Source organism: Aythya fuligula, chromosome 8, assembly GCF_009819795.1.
Source record: "Aythya fuligula isolate bAytFul2 chromosome 8, bAytFul2.pri, whole genome shotgun sequence".
Lineage (NCBI taxonomy): Eukaryota > Metazoa > Chordata > Aves > Anseriformes > Anatidae > Aythya > Aythya fuligula.
Genome location: NC_045566.1, coordinates 12,134,232 through 12,148,270, shown reverse-complemented (window position 1 = coordinate 12,148,270; position 14,039 = coordinate 12,134,232). Strand labels below are relative to the sequence as shown.

Below are 14,039 nucleotides of genomic sequence, written 5' to 3'. Positions count from 1 at the left end.
TGCCGGCAGCACCCGGGGCCCCCTCGGGCCGGCCTCGCCCTGCGAGCTGCCAGGCTGGGCCCCCGAGCCGCCGGGGGGGGGGGGGGTCGCACCTCGGCACGGCCGTCCCGGGTCTCTGCGCCCTCAGGAGCCGAGCCGGTGTGCGGCTGTGGGGCCCGGCAGCGGCCACCTGGCACCGCGGAGCCGAGCGCCTGGCACGCTGCGGCCCCTCGTTGTCCCGGGCTGGGAAACGCTCCTGGTTTCGGCTGCTCTCGGGTTATTCTCGGCTGCAGTTATTCTTCCAAGTGTCCCGGCTCGGCGATGGCCCCTTTGTCTCCGGGTCCCCATCTCGAAGGGAGAGCATATGGCTCTTCCTGATGGGGCCGGCGGTCTCTCCCCGAGTACAGCAACACCCGCAGCACTTGTGGTCAGGGACTGGATCTCTTCATATAGTGATGCAGGCTTAGCGTGCCACGTAACTGAGCCTACAACTTTTATAAAATAAGGGGTTCTTTGGCTTCAAACTTGCAAGCTGTGTGTTGGGGAGAGGTCTGCAGTCATTAAACGCATCGTGATTGCTCTTTGGTGGTTGTAGGTGTATTTGCATGTGTCCCGTTGGTGTTGCCATTATTACTGAACTAATACTGTGCAGATAGTTAGAGATCAAAGCTCCAAGTGTGCGCTGTGTTTCATACTGTATAATAACTCATACAACCCTCAAGGGCATGTCTCTTGGGTATATTTCTACCCTGCAGTCAGTTACTAGACTTCCCCCTCTTCTAGCTGCTGCAAGGACTGGAGATCCAGAAGGCTCTGTAGCTTGGGGCTAGCAAAACGCGGTTCTGTAAGCAAGTGGAACTTCTCAGAAAATGGGCTGAGTTACTGTTGCAGTTAAATTTTTTTTCTTTTTTTGATCTTACAATACTGTTTGCCAGGTGAATTATATTAGTATTTACTTAATGAAAACTGGGAAAAAATGAGAAAAAGTGGTGTGGAGAAGAAAGATTCAATTCCTTTATAGTGAAGAATATGTAGTGAGATGTTAGTGTTTGTAGGCCTCAGTTTTAAAACAAGATAAGCTATGAAGTGAAATTCTCATCCAGTTGAAGCCACTCATGAAACTCCCTTGCCTTAGAAAGGTCTGGTTAGGATTTCACTTCAGCATGTGATTTCCAGCGAGTCATTCAGGGTATGGACAACTTTGGTTGCAGGATTTCTACAGTGTTTATGTTTACTTAATAAAAACATTTAATGTCCTGAAATTACAGTAAATGCTTTTTGTTTTGGGCTGTTACACAGTGCAGCCATGTGTGTCCGTAAGCAGCAGCAGTTAGCAACCTTAACTTGAGATCATGTTTGTGTAGAACTTAGGCTCTTCTTGCAATTATCAGCGGTACCACCATTAACTGAAACGATTTGTCTTTGCATTGCATGTTATAAGCATGTAGTTACTGAGCTAAGCTGTATTAGGTAGCTTAGTTACTGAGCTGTCTAGAGATGAAGTTCAATCGTATGGTTCATCTCATAATATTTAATATTTCTGGAAAATGAGAAATAGTAAATCATATCTTAAAGCTTGGTGTTGTTACACATTTAATACGCAAAAATAACTAGATGTCTTACACACAGTTTTGGAATGTATCCTATTGGCATTGATTGTAGTGCTGACCAGCATGATTGCTGTAACATCTATTGGTGTTTCTGGCGTACTTGTGATGTGAGATTCAAGTCTGCTCTCTGCCTTATACAGAGTGAAGGCTTCTCTCTCCCAGTATTTCAAGGAGACTGGAAGGAAATTTTGTTTCTTGTTCTTCCAGGTCTTTCTAGGTGCTAGGACTACTCCTAGCATCTGGTCGGTGATCCTTGTCTGGTTGATACAAGGTGGAAAGACTTCCACTTTTCTCTTTTACCACTATGTTGGCTAAGAGGAATGAGAAAAGAGTTTTTAAAAGTACTCATCGAGTTGGAATAGAAGTCTTAGCAGTCAGTCTGTCCTATTCCCCATTGTTTAAGTGTTTGTTTTTTCGAACGTGAAAGACTACTTAAAAAAAGCTCTTTGAAGTCTTTATGCATAATCTATTGGTGTTCTCTTTGTTTTTGTTTTCCCAAAAATGGAAGTCTTTGCATTTTGTGGGAATTGATGATACAGGTCTCCTCGGTCATAAAAAAGAGATTTGAGAGGGAGAGCTTAATTTCAAGATTCAGCACTTGCTTATAGTCACAGATTTACACTGTACTTATATAAATCCTAGAAACACAGTACTGGAAGACCTATTCTTCCTCTTCTTCCAGGTTGGTATAAATATTCTAAGATTATTCCAGACAGATATTTGTAGAACTTGTCCTTAAAAACCTTGATCAAGAAAAAAATCTTCCACCTCTGTAGGCGGGAGTGAAGTTGCAGAAAGCGAGAAACTTTCTCACTTCTGTAGTGAGAAAGGTTTTTTTTTTTTTTTTTTTCTTTCTTTCTTAGTTTCCAAATTAAGTGTTCTTTGCTGGGAATCAAGCTGCTTAATATAAGAACTTGCTCCTGATAAACTTTATGCTTATGGCTATATTGTTCTGGTTTTAAGAACTTTGTAAATATGGCTTCTGCTTTAAAAACCGCCTGTGGTGTAGAAGAACCTTTGTAAGAGTTTATTTTAACTTTGTGAAAACCTTCTTTCAGTTTGAGTAACTCAAAATACCATTAGGAAATGCAGACCTAAACATTGAATAGCATGTTCTCTTTCTTCTTGGATGCTGTTATTAAACAAAAAGACTTTTAAAAAGGTTCTTTGCTGAGGTGCAGCTTCATAACCAAAGTAAAATACTTGGTTTTGTAACATAATGGGTTGACACTTTAATTTAGAATTTGTGTTATGATCTTGGATATTAGTTACAAGCTTGCATTCAACTACTTCACTTAGAGAATTTGTCGTATGGGAGGTTTGTTGTTTATATACAACTTTGGACCAAAAGCTTTGTAGATCAAGTTACAATGACTGTTCTTTAAAGTTCCTTTAATGTTTAATGCTTACAGTGAGTCCAGTTAAATGTAGAAAGGCAGAAAGATCAGCTAGTCCAATCCTCTGGAATCCTTTGGAAGGGCACCAAGATCATTCCCTCTTGTGACAAAGTTCTTTGTGATGCTTCTTGCTGTAGCTCATCACCCCTTGGTGCAAGTTTCACCTGATACTCAATTTCATATTTTTGCTTTGCATTAAGCTGATAGCTTTCTGTCTTGTTGCTTCTGAAAACACTCGACTCCCCTTTCAGCAATGTTTTATCTGTTAAATTGCCATTCTCTGCTCTCCATTTTTACTGGTTTATCAAACTTCATCGTAGGATATAGAGAATATGAATGTTGGCAAGACAGAAATGTAATTGCCCAAGATTTTAAAGGTGTTTATACTAGTTCCGTTAAATACCATATTTAGACACAGATGTTTGCTTTGATTAATGGGATGCACACGTGCCAGACAAACCCCTGTTAAGATGGGTCAGAGTAAAAGCTTGTCTCTAGAGAATACCTGCCAGTAGCAGAGCAGTGGGATTTTTTGTCTGCCTTGTACAGCTCTGTCACGAGACATACCTAATTCTGTCCTTAAAACGTAGTGATTTGAACTTTGTTTAAAACACTTATTTTCTTTAGAAATGTAAAAAGGAAATGTGTGTGCTTGACAGTTTGCTTGTTGGTGCCTAAGTGGTATTATCCTGGTTTTAGTTGTTGCTTTCCTTTTTGTTGTATTGGTGTGTACATGTGCACATACATGACCTGAGTTTTTTAGGGGCAGAGTGTTTTTGTTGTTGTTTAGGGTGTGTGTGTGAGCTGAAGTGTTTTTGTAGTATCAGAATATAGCCCAAAATCAAAATTGGAAGAGCTGTGCAACTGGGTTACTGTGCCACAGGCAAACATGTTGAAGAGGAAGGAGAGTGCCAGAGCCTCCCTCCCTTGTTTGTGTTGTTTGAAAGACAACCTGGTAGAATAAGTCCAGTAGTGCTGAAATTAGGGGTTCTCTCTCCACAGCTAAAGAATACAGAAACACCAAAACTAGATACTGTCAGAGATGGTTTGCTGTGCTGGTTAGTTACTTGTTAATTACATGCTCTAGAGACATTACAGATTGAAGGAGTGCAGCGAGTGGAATTTAGCAGGTATATTTCCTGAATTTAATCCTGTTTAGTCTTTCAGCTTGTGACCTGGATGATAGAACAGAGCACATTTACATATTGCCTGGGCAGTGCATATTGAGGGGGCCATACGAGCACTAGAGTATAAAATGGTCCAAGCAAATGGCATAAAAAATCTGAAATACATGGGTGGCAGTTCAGTAAAGAGAAATGCAAAATAATATGTTTGGGTAGCAATAATAGACTTAAATATGAGAAACAACTGGCTGGGCAGCAGCTCAGCAAATAAGCAGCTATATCACAAAATGAGCACAAATGAGTCATGACAGCGTTAAAAAATCTTACAGGAGTCACAGTGGGACATAAGAAAAGGATTGTGGTTGTGTGTAAGATAGGAGATGCTTCTGCAGTGGTCAGTGTAAGGCCTCAGATGGGGTACTGGCTGTTTTTTGTTTTGTACTTGGAGCAGATTTGGACCACTTGAAGAGCACTTAGAGGAGGGTTGCAGTTAGGACCTTTGGGGAAGGACTGCGAGAACTGAACTTGCTTAGGTTATGGCAGAGCATAATGATAGGCTTCAAATACAGTAAGGATTGCTACAGAGGGGACTGTAATAAACTCTTCCCTCCAGGTAGGGTAAGAAATAATGGTCCTAAATAGCACAAAGGGAGATTTCTGTGCTGGAAGAAAACTTTTCAGCTCTGTGAATAGATAAAAATGGGTTTAGATATCTGAAGAAGGTAATGGGATATCTATTGCTGAAAGTGCTCTAGAAAAAGTTAAATAACCTCGTCTTACAAGTGATTTGGGTATAGCTGGTCTGGCCTTGGCCACAGGAGGTAGGGTGACTTGTCAATGTAAGATCTGTTTTTATGATTTTTATGATGTTAGTTTCAGTCACTGAAACATTTTTATGATGTGACTGAAACAAACAACAACAAAAATCAGACTTAAAACCCCAGACTTTGTAGTGGAGCAAAAAGCTAAGTGATGTGACAGTCTGTAAGGTTTAGCTTGAGAAAATACAGCAAATATCTCATTAAAATGTTGTTTTATAAAGCCTTTTAAACCTTCTGTATAAGTTAATACGGAAAATAAATAGGATTTTTTTTTTTATCTTTGATTTACCTTTTGTGGTTTTGTTTGTTTATGATCCAGTAGAAACAAACTGAGCTAGAGTCAAGGTCTTTCAGAAAACTTTACTGAAAAGAAGCAAAGTTAAAATGACGAAGTCTAAGGAGCCAGGGAATCAGGTGCATGCCAAGACTCTGAAGAGCGAATCATTCAGCTTCAACTTGTCTCTGTATAACAGAGATAAGAGCTATCATCTGGAAGATATGTTTTGGGGGATAATCATCACTTACAAAGTATCTTCAGTATCACAGTAGTGCTGTGTAGTAGTACCAGTATGGAATAGGCTGAATAGAAATACGTGCTTTCAACTATATATACTGTTTCTAAACAAAATCTCTCCTTTGAGATTTTTTTAGGTGGTATGAAAGCAGTTGTTTAAGTTGGGAGAACTAACCTTGGAACAGAAGAGTTACTAAAGCTCTTTAGGATTAAAAGTGCCATGCAGCTAAGCATAGCATTCAGTTTAATAATTTACTCTTTTTTTTTTTTTTTTTCTCTATTAAAAGCCAACTGCCTGCATTTTATGTGACCTTGTTCAAGCTTTTCTTGAAAATTTTTAAAATTTGTCAGAGCTGCCTTGGAGTTAATGAAGAATGAAGGCAAGGCTGTGTCATACAGGTGTATGCTCTGCAATTAGAAAAAGGGTTAAACAAACTGTTACATTCTTAACATTTCAAGAGAGTGTAGAGGATTGAGATAAAATAATGCTTTCAGTCTGTTTCTTCCTAATTGCAATTAGACTTAATTGCATTTTTCTATCTGACCAATGGTATGGATTAAACTTTCTGTACACTTTAGGTCAACAAAGTGTCGTCATCCTGTTTGCTGTAATTGATGGGAAATTGCTCACTAAAGCATTGAGAAACAAGGTGTTGGTAACTGATATGGCACTGGTTTGAGGTGCTGACGTGCTGCCTGCTTACAAATGGCTGCAGGTGCAACAGGACACGGGGAAAGCTAATGCTAAAGGTCTCTCGTACTTCAGTTAAATGTGATTTCAGAACTGTTTTTCTAAAAATTGATAAAGGTAGAAGGAGAGAGCTGTCCCCTAAGTTAGAATGATGTCAAAAAAAAAAAAAGGCATTTGTTCCTTTCCTCGAATATTTTAAGTCTTCCACGGATTTTTCGTACAAGTATCACTGCAGTACAGAGGCTTTCTTGTAGAGCATTGTGAAGGGGTCACAGAATCTCACAGTAAGGGCACAAAGGCTTAAGCCTTGGGCAGGGACAGATGCACCTATTCCCTAAGCTCCACCTGGAGAGCTGTTACTGAGAAGGAATCATCAGACAGAACAACTGTCTGACAGCTGAGCTGTCTGGGGGAAAAAAATAATGCAGTTTTAACCTGGAGCTGGGAGAAGAATATCCCAGGGTGGTCCGGGGGAATATATGGGCAGTGGCTGACTAAAAGATTTGTAATGGGAACCCATGGATGTTACAACAGATGATGGAGTTTGTTTGCTTATTTTTTTTTCTGTTTCCAAGTGTATAAAATTTTGGCAACTTTTAAAATTGTGTTTTGCTAATCTCTCTGAAGTTCGAATATATTGGTACATGTTTTCTCTTCCGCCCACTGCCTTCTTGTCATGTACTTGCACTTTCTCTGTGTATATCTCTGAAAGTCAGAGTATAACTAGCACCAAGTCTTAGTTCTTTGGTGTATGTTATTATATTGCTTTTGATAGTAACTACTCGATCTAAATTACTTCTTGAAAAGATTTGACAATGTGTCTGTGCTTTGCTGTGCTGCCAGGGTTGTTCTCTGGGTATTTCCTCAAAAGCGAGGTTTCAGGAAAAAGGAAGCTGATCAGAAGTTCTCAGTTCTTTCCAGTCCTTAGGCTGCAACTTGCTTTGTAGTTTTTGTTTTGCCCTAGAAAGATAGGCAAAAGAGAGAGCTGCTGCAGCACATGATTTTTTAAAATGTGGTTTTCTATTTTTAGCAGAATCATGGTCTTTATGAGATTTTTTTTGAAATTCTGCTATATCCCGTGCATTGCAAAAAGGCTGAATAATCATCATTCAAGGCATTATTGTAGAGCCTGCAGCAGTGCAATTACTTTTCATATATGCTTGCATAGTTTTAAGTCCGTCTGTGAGGAAGTGGTTTCTGACAGAACAGAGTGTAGTTATCTCATTTCTCTTTGCTGAGATCAGCCACAAATTTCTCTGGATCATGTAATTGGGAATCTGCTGATCCTTCGTTAAGAGGATTCCAAAGATACTTTAGATGGAAAAGGTTCTTCACCAGCTTGCTACCGTCTGAAAGGCAGTGCTGAAAAGGACAGTGAGAAACATTTACTTCTTGTCTGATGTCTGAGTTCAGACACCATCTTGCCCCCACCAAAGTAAAGCCTTTTCAGATTTCTTTTCCTACTCTACGGTTCAATTCAAGTCTTTTTTTTTTGATGGTGAGTCTTATTTTGATGGGGTTCTTGACACATAGTTTGAAGATCTGAGTTATAGTTGATACAGAAAACGTTGCAAATCCTTAAGAACCCACTGCATTTTATTGGCATGAATGGGTTGCTTTATGGAGAAGCCAGGTTTGCTGTCAGGACCTTCCAAATTCTTCAAGTGTGTAAGGGAACAGAATTCTTACTGTTGAGACCTAGATCTGTTTTTTAAATGCTACCCCCCTGCCATCCCACCTCACTCCTCCCTAAAAAACCCACCCAACACACCAACAGTCTAGGTAATTCAGTTCTTGTTGGTATTTGTGAATTTCAGTTCTGTCACATACTAACTTAAATATCCCTGGTTACAGCACAGAGGTGATTTTAATTGAAACTTTCTATACTACCTGAGAGGTTATTTTTTTCTATCTTACCAAAATTCTGAATACCAGAGGGAATCTTCTGCAGGGATCTGGAGGTAAAGGCAGGCCAGTTACTGTTGCTTTATCTGGTGTGAGTCATCTCTCTGATTTTCCAGGTGAAAGGTAACTCTGGTGATCAGAATGCCGTGTCCTGCTCTAAGGATGCAAGGATGATAACTCATCGTGACCTGTAGTTGTGGTTAGATCAATGGTCTTAAAAAAAAAAATAAATTGTTAGATTGTTGAAAGTCTCTATTTACATAGCCCAATAAATTCTCCTAAAGAGTCCCTGAGAAACAGCTCTGGGGAGGCCTACTGTGTGATCGTTGTACTGTTTTCAGGCTTGATTCGTGGGTTGCTCTAACTTTGTTATATGACGTGTACCAGTCACGTGGACATTTCTTCTTGTTCCATCTGTTGTATCAGTAGCCTGATTTGCAGAAGTGGCATGAGCCATTTAAGGTCTCTGTGTATGTGCCCTTAAATGTGTCCTTTGCTACGTGTGGGCTGCCCTTACAGCTTTCCTAGCTGGTTAGCTCATGCTATTGCTTTGAAACAAAAGTTTGCTTTTCTATACTTCAGCAATTACCTTCTGTGTGTAGTTTGATGACTGTTTCCTCTTGACCCTCACTGACTGTATTTCCCATAACGAGAAGATGTCAAAAATAGCCCAGGGGGTTGAATCAGTAACAAGCACGACCACAGAATGTCTTGCTTCTTTTTCTCTGATGCCTTCTTTGTGCCTCAGGTTCTGTCAGCAAAGACATGCATCAACTGGATTTCAGTTAAACTTCCAATAAAATTTTAACAGTTTTATATTCAAGTCAGCAGTACAGCAGAGTGAAAATGAAGTATAAGAGATGCTGTGACCCCAGCTTTGCAGAAGCAGACATGAAGAACATTTCCCCCAAGCAGCTCACAATTCCAGTATGACCTGAGCTGTAGCTGGGCAGTATACAGCTGGACAGAAACAGTAAGGCAGCTAAATTGCTTTCTGTGCATCAGTTATCAAATGTTTTAATCTTCATTGTGGAAAATTAGAGTTCTAAGCTAAGCAAAGTAACTGTGCTTTTTATGCTTATGAGGAACTAAGGGATAAGGGACAGCCTGAGAGTAAGGCTTCACATTACAGCTAACCTGACCCAGTGGATATCTGCCACCAAAGCACATAGCTCTGGCCCCTGCTTTCTGGTAGCACCTGTGCTCATTAGACCAGTACAGTACGCCTGTTCTGGGAGCTAAACCAGCCAAAAAAATAATGGCTCTTTTGTAGGGGGTTGTGTTTTCTAAATCAGCTCATTGTGAGATCGGATTGAATACTACTAACATGAATGCATAGGAAAAATGAGGATGGTGTGTCAGGGTTACGGGGGAGTGGGATTGCCTCTTTTCTGTAGATTATATCACTTAACAGTAAAATGAAACCTCACCTGAGAAGTCTCACTGAAAACTCAGAAGAGGGAATGACTGAAGGCTCAACAGAGTACGTGTCAGGCCTTTTGATAAGGAGCAGGATGATAGATTAGTGTGGTTTTCTTTGCTGTGTTAGAAAGATATGGGGAAAGTGGTTACTGGGATAACAGCAAACAAGGGAAATGCCATTTGGAAACATACCTGAGTGGATACAAGTGGAGCAGGGGTAGGTGTTGCAGTAATTAGTATAGAAAATAAGATCCTCATCAAGTTGCCTACTTGGTACAACAGTGGAAACCTTTTTAAAATGACATCAACTGCTGAAAAGAGGGTTCAATCACTTAAAAAAAAAATATATGTTTGCCATTGGGTCATTGTAACCTGCACTGTTGATGGATGTGCAGCCTTCAGCATAGGTGCCTACACTGGTCCAACATACCAAGAATTAGTCTGTGAACCCCCAGATAGATTTCCAGTTTTATTTCTTTAGTGTCTTTTTAAATACATGGACATTGTTAAGTTGCTCTTCCTCTCCGCTAAGAGCAAATTAAAGATGTTTCTAATGCCTTCTCAACCAAGTAAGGGTAATCCAAACTGTATGTACACACAAGTCTGAGAAGGAAGCAGCCCCGACCTTACCTGGGGGTTTTTTCAGTGAGCTGACTTGAAATGCATAGCAGCCAATGTGTTTTACAAACATCCTGGGCAAAGTTTGGAAGTGTGTTTGCTAGGAAAGCATTAATTTCATAGCAGATAATGTTTTGAAATGTTAATGTCAAGGTTTATTCTGAGCCTAGCAGAAGTGATTTATTGTACTCTCTCTACAGTTCCAGTATAAATAAATGTACAAAGGAGGATTCAACCCACATTTTGTAGAGGGAATGCACGTATTCCTTTGGACAGAACATTCAGTATTTTCATGGATGGCCTTAAAGGTTTTTTTCTTCTCTTTTTTGAGCAGTATAAATAATCAGGTATCTTAGGTGATGGTCAGAATTGTTAATTTCAATCAAGTACTTCTAGAGTGGCGATACTTTAAAAATATTTCAGTGATTACAGAAAAGAACTGATAATAATCTAGAGCTGACTTGATTTCACCACTGGCTTGAATCAGAGTTGTAGACTCAGATCTCACAAAACTGAGTGAATGGGGGATAAAATAGAATCACATTTTCAAAAACGGGAAATAATTCATAAGAATAAAATATGCAAAAAACATTCAGTGTTCTTATATAGGTGCTTTTGTAAAAACATAACTCAATTTTCACAAGCTGTCAAAGAAGTAAATAGTGTTGAGTGTTATTAGGAAGGGGGTCGCAACGCAAAACATTACTATTCTGCAGTAAAAATCATTTGAATGAGTTGTGAATACCATGCTATGAATATTGTATTCAGAACTGGTCCCTCTGATGGATTCAGCACAGCAAAGAGCAACGTGAATAATCAGAGGCTTGGGATAGCTTCTGGGTGCAGAACACAGGGACAATAAACTAAAGAAAATAAGAGTTAATTCTGTGACCATACAGCAGGTATATCCTCAGATCTGCCATGCCCTATACGATCATTGTATTTAAGTACTTTTTGTGTTTCCAGTTACAGGGAAAGTAATTTTTAAAGATAAGGGATTGTCACATACTTTTCCTCGAGCTATTGAGCAAGGTATGTGTTTAATTGCTTATTGCCGTAGGAGAGAGAATATGTCATGGAGTTATGAGGGCTTTGTGTCTTGAAGGTACAGCAAATCCTGCTCTTAGGGGCTGCATTCCTACTGTGCTTCTTTTATGGCTACAACGTTATGCTGTAGGTAATGCAGTTGTTCATAGTGAAGTCGCTTCTACTTTTAGACAAAATTTTAGATATTCTGTAAGAACTGGCAGTCAGGGTTTTTTGGAAAATATTTTAAATCATAAAGCTAAGCAGTTTTATGGATGGCATGTAAATTACATTTGTCATGTTAATCCTTGCTTAATACTTGATGTCAGCTCTTCAGAGGTACAAAGAAGGGGATAAGCAAAGCACTTTGATACAGCACTCACATTTCTTAACAATAGTTAACAAACAAACAAACTTTACAAAGGGTCGGTAAGGTTTTTCTGGGACATTGCTGGCCAAGTGTAAGCAGTTTATTGTTAAAAAAAAAAAAAAAAGAGCAATGTCGAGTCCTCTGCTTGTTATCTTTTCTCCATAAATGCAATATGCATGTCAAAGTGAATGAAAGAGATTTTGAACTTTGTAACTGCTGTTGATTATTTTCAAGTTCACTCTATTAAGATCCCACGCTGTCTCTGGCAAACTGGCAGAAAGCTGCTAACGGTGTTCAGTCTTGTAAGAAATAAACATTTTAACTAATTAATTCTATGTAGCTGAATGTTGCGGTGGGAGAAAAGTGGGGAAAATCCCACTTTACCTTATATTTGTTTATGTTAATATATTAAGTCCAACATAAATAATTTTCCTGTTTAGTCTAAGCTTGACCTAATTTCTTTTGGTTAGTTTATCAGGCAGTCCAGTATGTATTGCAGAGGCAAAGCCCAAGCATGTGGAGAGCGAGACCTTGGAGAACTTAACGGCAAGTGTGGATTCTGTATTCCTGTGATGGGTTAGCTGTTCATGTTCAGCAAAGTGTTTGAATTCTGGCAATCTGCTCTTGTTTGCTTAGGTATGGAAACTATATAATTCACACTCTTTGACCCAGCTGCTGACAGCTCCTTCCTGTTGCCTGAGTCTGGTAAAATATGCTGAAGATAGGCTGTAGGTCTCTTTTCCTTTTGTTCTTGTGCTTCGAGAAATTCTCTAGTGGCTGAATCTGGATCTTGAATATCCTTTTCATGTTTCTTCAGGCCTTTTACCTGTTGGTACAGGTAATTGCAAGGAATGGTAGGATGAGCATCTCCTTTCTTTCTTTGAAATAGTTATTAAAAATTGTAGGCACTCTGTTCAGACATATTTCCTACATAAAAGGTTAAATTCTGTTAACTTATTAAAACGTGATCAGTGTTTGCAATATACTATTGAATTAATAAGCTGATGAAGTGTAAAAGCACTAAAATGCTATTGCAGTTACCATGAGTTGTGTTATCTTAAGAGAAAGGCCAAAAGTGAAACATGTCAAGAATTGAGTTTCAGGAAAATACAATGAGAAAGGACAAGATGTCATTTAAAACCTTGAGGTCATGTGTTATATTAGGGTGGATAAAACTGCAAGCATATGTTGAGGTTACCAACATGCAGTTATATCCACTGGAAACATCTATGACATTGTAGTTGAAATGGCATACTCATTTATGCCGTAGCTTTCTGTTGTTGATAACACCATGGATCTTTTCTTTTTTTTTTTTTTCTATGGAAAACTGTACATAGGCAAAGTCAAAAAGTGAAACAGGTGGGGAAGCTCCAAGTAAAACACAGAAGTGTCATTCTGGTATGTACAACTGAAAGCAACAAAGAGAATGAGTTAAAACTGGAGTTGCTGTTGGATAGCTAACCTTTTGTCCTTACCGTTTTGCCAGGTTATGGGTATTGATACCAATTTGTAAAAATGAAAAATTAGAATTCTCTTTTACAAACACATCTGTGGAATAGCTTGAATGCTAGAAATTTATGGGAGCTCAAGGGAAAACAGTGAAAATTCACAGAAGAGAAATCCATTGAAGTTTATTACATAGGTAGAAATCAGCCATTACTTAAGAGGGAGGACCCTGTGTTGAGAAAAGTTGGAAGCTGGAAAGGAGTATTCCCTCTCTTCCCCAGGCATCCGCTTATGGCTGTTGGTGAGACAGAGCGCTGACTAGATAGACCTTTGGTCTGACTTTCTTAGTTTCAAACTTCTTTATTGCATTAAGTTTAAAATAATGGACTTGCTTTTAAAGTCAGTGAATAAGTTTTGAAAATGGGTAATCAACATAAAAGGGAATTGAATGTCTATATGCAGACATGACAGGTACGTTCACATGCTTAGACAGTAATAGGTAAGTCTCTTGCTCTGTAAATGTAGTGCAGCTTCTCAGTATCTGGAGCATGGGATATATTTAGAAAGTGCTTGATAAAGTATTCAGAAAGAGGGAAGGGGTAATACAATTGGGATGAATTTTGCACTTTGTAGGCAGTCTTTCATTTTATGCTTGAGCAGTGAGCATAACTTTGAAAGTAAATTGCTTCATGCAGGTGCAGGAAATAATAAACTGGGTATTGCAAAACAAAACAACCCCGGAGAACAATAAGAGTCAAAGCAGAATACCTGGGTATTCCTTATATCACAAACTTGCGTAAAGGAAACAAAAAGAAGAGCATTCAGAGGGTAAATTGTAATTGTATTTCAGCAATGTGTTGACAGGTTAATGGTGGGTTTAGAGTAACAGTATAAAATTTTAGAAAGGCTTAGAAACACATTTTTAATCTATAAAATATTTTTATTGAGCAAGTTAATAAGCTACCTGGGAAAGAAAACATTTGATATATGGTTGTATTGTGTGAAAAATTATTAATCTGGCTGAGTCTTTCAAGATAACTGATATCTGACTTTAAAAGATTAAAAAAGCATGAATCAGAATGGTCTTAGTCTTTCTTGTGCTGAGGACAGTAGAAA

General features: G+C 38.9%; 1 protein-coding gene across 3 annotated transcripts in view; it reads left to right on the top strand.

The window, feature by feature from the left end:
• ZZZ3 (zinc finger ZZ-type containing 3) overlaps positions 1-14,039 on the top strand; it is a 59,130-nt gene that overhangs the window by 795 nt on the left and 44,296 nt on the right. The window lies entirely within an intron of this gene.